Here is a 6000-nt window from a genome sequence, read left to right on the forward strand (position 1 = left end):
CGCAACGGGACACCATGACAGATAATAATCATAATAATAATTTACTATTTATACCCCGCCCATCTGGCTGGGTTTTCCCAGCCACTCTGGGTGGCTCCAAACAGAATTAAAAGCACAATGAAACATCCTCCCTAAACAGGGCTGCCTTCAGATGTCTTCTAAAAGTCAGATAGTTGTTTATTTCCTTGACATCTGATGGGAGGGAGATCCACAGGGAGAAGGCCCTCAGTGCACTGTTTACCTTCCGGCCATAGTGGTACCTATTTATCTACTTGCACTGGCGTGCTTTCGAACTGCTAGGTTGGCAGGAGCTGGGATAGAGCAACAGGAGCTCAGCCCGTCGCAGAGATTCGAACCACCGACTTCCACCAATCAGCAAGCCCAAGAGGCTCAGTGGTTTAGACCACAGCGTCACAGTGAAGGACTGCTGAAAAGCTGGACAGATGGATGCATGGGGCATCCATAACCTTTAATGTTGCACATCAGATTATGAAGGCTCTTGCTTAGAAAAACCTGGTCTTAGTCTTACAGACGCCTTGTTCCTTGCTGCAAGAGACTTAACATGGCAACCCTCTGCGACTGCAAACATACGCTGGGAGACCACAGCACCAAATATAGTCTTCCAAAGCATTCATTTGTACACATGGTTATATTGGGGCTCTCTTCTTCTCACACCCACGCACCCGGTGACTTAGCCTCTGCTGAACGAATGAAACGAGATCTCGGCACCACCCACTTGACCCCAGTAAATCAAAGAGCCGGCAGCCAGCAGCAGAGTTGCCAGATGTCCTTCATTTAAAGGAATGTCCCTTCCTCTCCCTCAAGTCAACCCGGCACAGCGTCCCATGGAAGTGGTCCATTATTTCTGGACTTTTGACCCAGCAGCGTTGTCAGCTTGATTGGAAATGCAGCTAAGTGGCTTGGGGCACAGATGCCCCCAAGGCCCGCAACAGACGATGGGGCGACAATAGGATTTGGCCTAAAAGAAAAGGCGGTGGCTTAACAAAGCACCAAGCCCAGTCTCTGCCTGGAGGAGAGGGAGCGAGGGCCTCCCCCCTCCTCCCCAAATCTTCAGGGACTCTTCCCATTTCTCTCCAGCGCAGGGGGTGACATCTGCTGGCAAACGGTCACACCACAATGTGCTACATTTGCTCCTCTGCAGGCAGCGCAAAGTGATGAAAGTGGCCGTCTGCCACAGCTGTTAGTGAAAAGAGTCTTGATGCTCCCCCTCCTCTCTTTCTGATTTGCATCTGACACACTTGCAAAGGAAATCTCCTGGCAACCCACCCACAGCGCAGGCTCGGGCTAATAACGCTGTCCTTCCCAAAGCACGAATTCCCTCTCTCAGGGTCAGCCGCAGCAAAGTTTGGCAACTTTTCCAAAGAAAGGCAATTATTTTGTACTATGAGTCCACAGCTAGTAATATTTATTGTCAGGATAGATGCCCAAGTCTACATTGCTACAGGAGGAGGAGTGGTCCTTTTGGGGAAGAATTGGTGTTTTTTTTAAAAAGGGGGAGGGTCTCACATTTCAGGTTTTCTGTACTACAGTGGTACCTCTGGTTACGTGATTAATTCGTTTCCGGAGGTCCGTTCTTAACCTGAAACTGTTCTTAACCTGAAGCACCACTTTAGCTAATGGGGCCTCACGCTGCCGCTGTGCCGCCACGCAATTTCTGTTCTCATCCTGAAGCAAAGTTCTTAACCCAAGGTACTATTTCTGGGTTAGCAGAGTCTGTAACCTGAAGCGTATGTAACCCGAGGTGCCACTGTATTCAGTAGCTAGAGGGCCGGTGGGAAAGGCAAAATGTCACTATCTGTTCTCACTAACTCTCCCAGCAAGCGGATACTTGCTTTTCTTAACCCCCCACCCTGAAAACAAGCCCAGTTATTCCAAACTGAATGGAAAGCGTTCCTGAACGAAATGTCGTATTGACAGATTACATCCCCACTGGGTGTGCTAATGGTAATAATGACCCCTTTACAGGGAAATCCCAAGCACGTCTAGCCCAGAAGTTCTGCTGGATTCAGATGGGAGGAAGGGCTGTTGCTGAGTGGCAGAGCATCTGCCCTGTCAGCAGCAAGTCCCAGGTTCAGCCTCCAGGAAGTCGAAGGTTCAATCCCCAGAGTGGGATTGTCCAGTGTCCGAAATGCTGGAGAGCTGCTGCCATTTGTTGTGGACAACACTGAGCTAAACTGGCCACTGGACTGACTCAGCAGAAGGCAGCTTCCTATGTTCCAATGGGGTTTACCACCAGGTTAAGTGGCGCTTGGATTTCAGCCTCAACTGTGACCCAGCGGAGGTCAGGGAAAAGTAGGACCCCGCCTGCTTTTGCCACTTTCTGATTCTTTTTTAAAAAACCACAATATTTTTATTGGGTTTCCTGCAAGCGTAACAAACATCACAAATAAGCAAAAGAGAACAAACACTACAACAACAAACTAAAAAAGAAAAAGAAAAAGTCACTTTGTTATTCTGACATCTGATGAATGAGCACAAAGGCTATGCTCAGTCAGAGGCTGCATCACGCAGGATTCCAGTTGCTGGGAATCACAGGTGAGCAGTGCTGCTGTGCTCATGTCCCGCTTGGAGGTTTCCCACAGGTATCTGGCTGACTGGCCACTGTGAGAACAGGATGCTGGACTAGATAGGCCACAGTGGCCTGAATCAACAGGGCTCGTCTTGTGATCTTATGGTTTGAGCTTTGCATGGACCAAAGTACACATGATGCTACCCCTCAGCTTGGCACTGCAAGTGTCCTTCCCTTTTTTTTAGCCATAAACATCTGTCTGTGGGGGGAACTGATCCAGACTGGGACCACAGCCTGCAGGAGACAGGGGTTTAACCCAAGCCACAATCCTGACCCTCCCCCCCAAAAAAATCCAGAAGGGGAGATCCTCTGTGTGAATTATAAACTCTGTTAATAAATGAATCTGTCTTAAATGAACAACTTCTAACATGCTCACAAAGCACACACAGGCTTGATTCTGAATTAATTGCCATGTAATAACTACCGTTTGCCCAGGATACTGTACATAAATTTTTTACTACCTCATTAACATGCACAGAGGGGGAGAGAGGGTGAATCATCCCATTTGCCTCTTTGATTGGGGTGAGCACAAAAAGATGGTCAAATGGGGAACTAAACTCAACAATTAAGTGATTTTAAGCAAGTGGTTGTTGGGGTTTTTTTTACTCAGAAACCACCAACTCTGCAGACAAAGTTCTTGCACACCATCAAATCTGGGAAGGCATAGCCTAAAAGTTGGGAGGTGAGAGTGCAAACTGAGATCTTCTTCACTCGTACTGAACATCTCCGTGAATCTTGTTGCTAGCAGATCACAAGAAGGGTGTGTGTGTGTGTGTGTGTGTGTGTGTGTGTAATAATGTACACAGGGAGGGACACTCCCTGTTCCAAACACAGAGCAAAAATCGCTGGAACCTTTGCAGGGCTATCTTCAGTCTCCCCTTCAACGGGACTTTCCCTCTCTAAAGTCCTTCAGCCTCTCCCCCTAAGCATGCACATGGGCAGAAAAGTACATCAGCTATTCTGTTCCCCCTCCCCATTGCGCGCCCCCCAACTTCCCATAATATAGGCAGGTTTCAGAGAGGAGCATGGGGCTCTCCCCGCATCCACCCCACTTCTCCCTCCTTCTGGTAAGCAGGTTTCATGTTTCTTCCTGAGCTCCCAGTGGGACAAACAAGCACCTCCATCTGAACAAAGGAGGCAGAGGGGGGTGGGACCAAGTCCAGCCCTCCAGTGCTCGGAGGGGAAGGGTCTCTGCTGCTGCTGCTGCTGCCACTGCTGGATGGCTCTCCTTCCTCCCCCCCCTTCCTCCTCCTCCAGACAAATGGGACAGGGAGATGGGGGCCACTCTAGAGGGCTATGATGGCTGAAACCGAGAGATTCCCAAGGAACACTGCTGGTCTCTTTGGAGGGAAAAGTCCAGCCAAACCCATCTTCCCTTGGCAAGGCTTAAAAGTGGCAGAAATGCGCCCTTATTCCCACACACACACACACACACACACACCCCTCTTGCTAGGCTGCCGGGGTGGGGCTGCAAGCGAAATGGGGGAGGCGAGCGGGCAGGCAAGAATAAAAGGGTCATTCTGGAAGGCCGGAGGCTCCCCTTGTAAACACACCTCGCTCTCCCGAGGACGCAGCGGCCGGCCAACTCAGACACAGACACACACAGATGTGTATACAAGCGCTCCTCAGTGCCCGGCGAGGGAGGCGATGCCGGCCTCCCACCCCACCCCCCAAACCAGATCGGAGGCCTCCCAAATAAGTTCCGAGGGACCCGGCCAAAGAAGCCGCCCAAACCCGATGCCCTTTTGCGCGGCGTGGAAAAGTTCCATTCAAAAGCCGCGTGCGCCGCCTCGATTGCGCCGGGAAAGGGAAGGGAAGGGAGGGTAGGGGGAATGAATGGGCGCCGGAGGGGAAAACTTGGGAAGACGAGGTGCAGAAAATGAGAAGGGGGGGGGAGGGCTCTGCGCGATGCCCCTTTCCAACATTCTCCATGCAAAAAAATATTAAGCACACATACCACAAAAAGCTCACTTTCCCTTCTTTTCTGGTGTAGCTGCTTCTCCCAGCCCGGGCAGAAGCCACCAGGTCTTGGAGGGAGCGTGCAAACAAAAGAGAGAACGCAAATTTAGCCGGGGGAGAGTGGGGAAAAAACAAACGAGCAACTCACCCAAAATGCCATCTCCGGCGAAACTGCACCGGGGAGCAGGCGGAAGAGAGCAGGGGTGCTGGATCAAGTCGTTTTCTCCCTTCTTGCTCCAGGACAATAATAAGGGACGTGAAAGCAGTTAAGTAGGAGAGCCTCTTCCGCGCGCAGCACTCTTACGCACCAGCTGCAGCCGCCAGGGTCCCCCGTCACCTTCGCGCTGGGTGTGTGTGGTGTGTGTATGTGGGGGGAATTCCAACTCCTGGGATCGTGCCTGTGTCAACAAGCCCCTACGGTTATCCCTCCTCTTCCTTGGGCGATCGGCTGCGCGGAAAAGGCACGGCTCCTCCAGGCACGCTACCGCGGGGCGCCCCAAGCAATCCGTCGAGTTTCCTTGCAAGAGAGCGCGGCGCGCACACTCACACGCGCACAAAAACCCGGGAGGGCGACGCGGCTGCTGCTGCTGCGTGCGCAAAAGTAGTTCTGCGGCCGGCCCGCCGCTAAGCAAACAAGGAGGCAAGGCGAGGGAGCCCCTGCTGAGAGCGAGCGGCTACTGCAAAGAAAAAAAGAGAGAGAGTGAATGAAGGGCGGACAAAAGCCAAGCTAAGCCCCCAGAGCTGCTCCTTCTCTCTAACCCCCACAACTCCGCCTGGAATGGTACACAGCGCTGAACCCAAGTGGGGAGATCCCTTTGGCAACATAAGGCGGACCCAGGAGACCACCGCGCTGCCTGGAACTTTATTAATCCCCGGCCCTTAGAAAGGGTTAGACAGGAGCGCATGGGGCGCCATGCGTTCGCCCCGCTCTCCAGCCAAGCCAGGCTTAGGAGTTTTGTTCGTAGGTAAGTTTAAGAGGCCCCTTCATGGATCACTGCCTTGCCGTAGCGAAGAGACATAACCTTGCCAACAAAGGTCCGTATAGTTAAAGCTGTGGTTTTCCCAGTAGTGATGTATGGAAGTGAGAGCTGGACCAGAAAGAAGGCTGATCGCCGAAGAATTGATGCTTTTGAATTCTGGTGCTGGAGGAAACTCTTGAGAGTCCCATGGACTGCAAGAAGATCAAACCTATCCATTCTGAAGGAAATCAGCCCTGAGTGCTCACTGGAAGGACAGATCCTGAAGCTGAGGCTCCAATACTTTGGCCACCCCATGAGGACTCCCTGGAAAAGACCCTGATGCTGAGAAAGATGGAGGGCACAAGGAGAAGGGGATGACAGAGGATGAGATGGTTGGACAGTGTTCTCGAAGCTACAAACATGAGCCTGACCAAATTGCAGGAGGCAGTGGAAGACAGGAGTGCCTGGCGTGCTCTGGTCCATGGGGTCACG

The 6000-nt window shown here is 51.9% G+C and overlaps 1 protein-coding gene across 1 annotated transcript in view; it reads right to left on the bottom strand.

The window, feature by feature from the left end:
- PLXNB1 (plexin B1) overlaps nucleotides 1-5239 on the bottom strand; it is a 138279-nt gene extending 133040 nt beyond the window's left edge. The window contains exon 1 of the mRNA XM_053378522.1: nucleotides 4698-5239. The gene's annotated coding sequence lies outside the window, so the exon portion shown is untranslated. The remainder of the gene's footprint in view (nucleotides 1-4697) is intronic.
- Nucleotides 5240-6000: the final 761 nt, after the last annotated feature.

This window comes from Podarcis raffonei, chromosome 2, assembly GCF_027172205.1.
Source record: "Podarcis raffonei isolate rPodRaf1 chromosome 2, rPodRaf1.pri, whole genome shotgun sequence".
In the NCBI taxonomy this organism is placed as follows: Eukaryota; Metazoa; Chordata; class Lepidosauria; order Squamata; family Lacertidae; genus Podarcis; species Podarcis raffonei.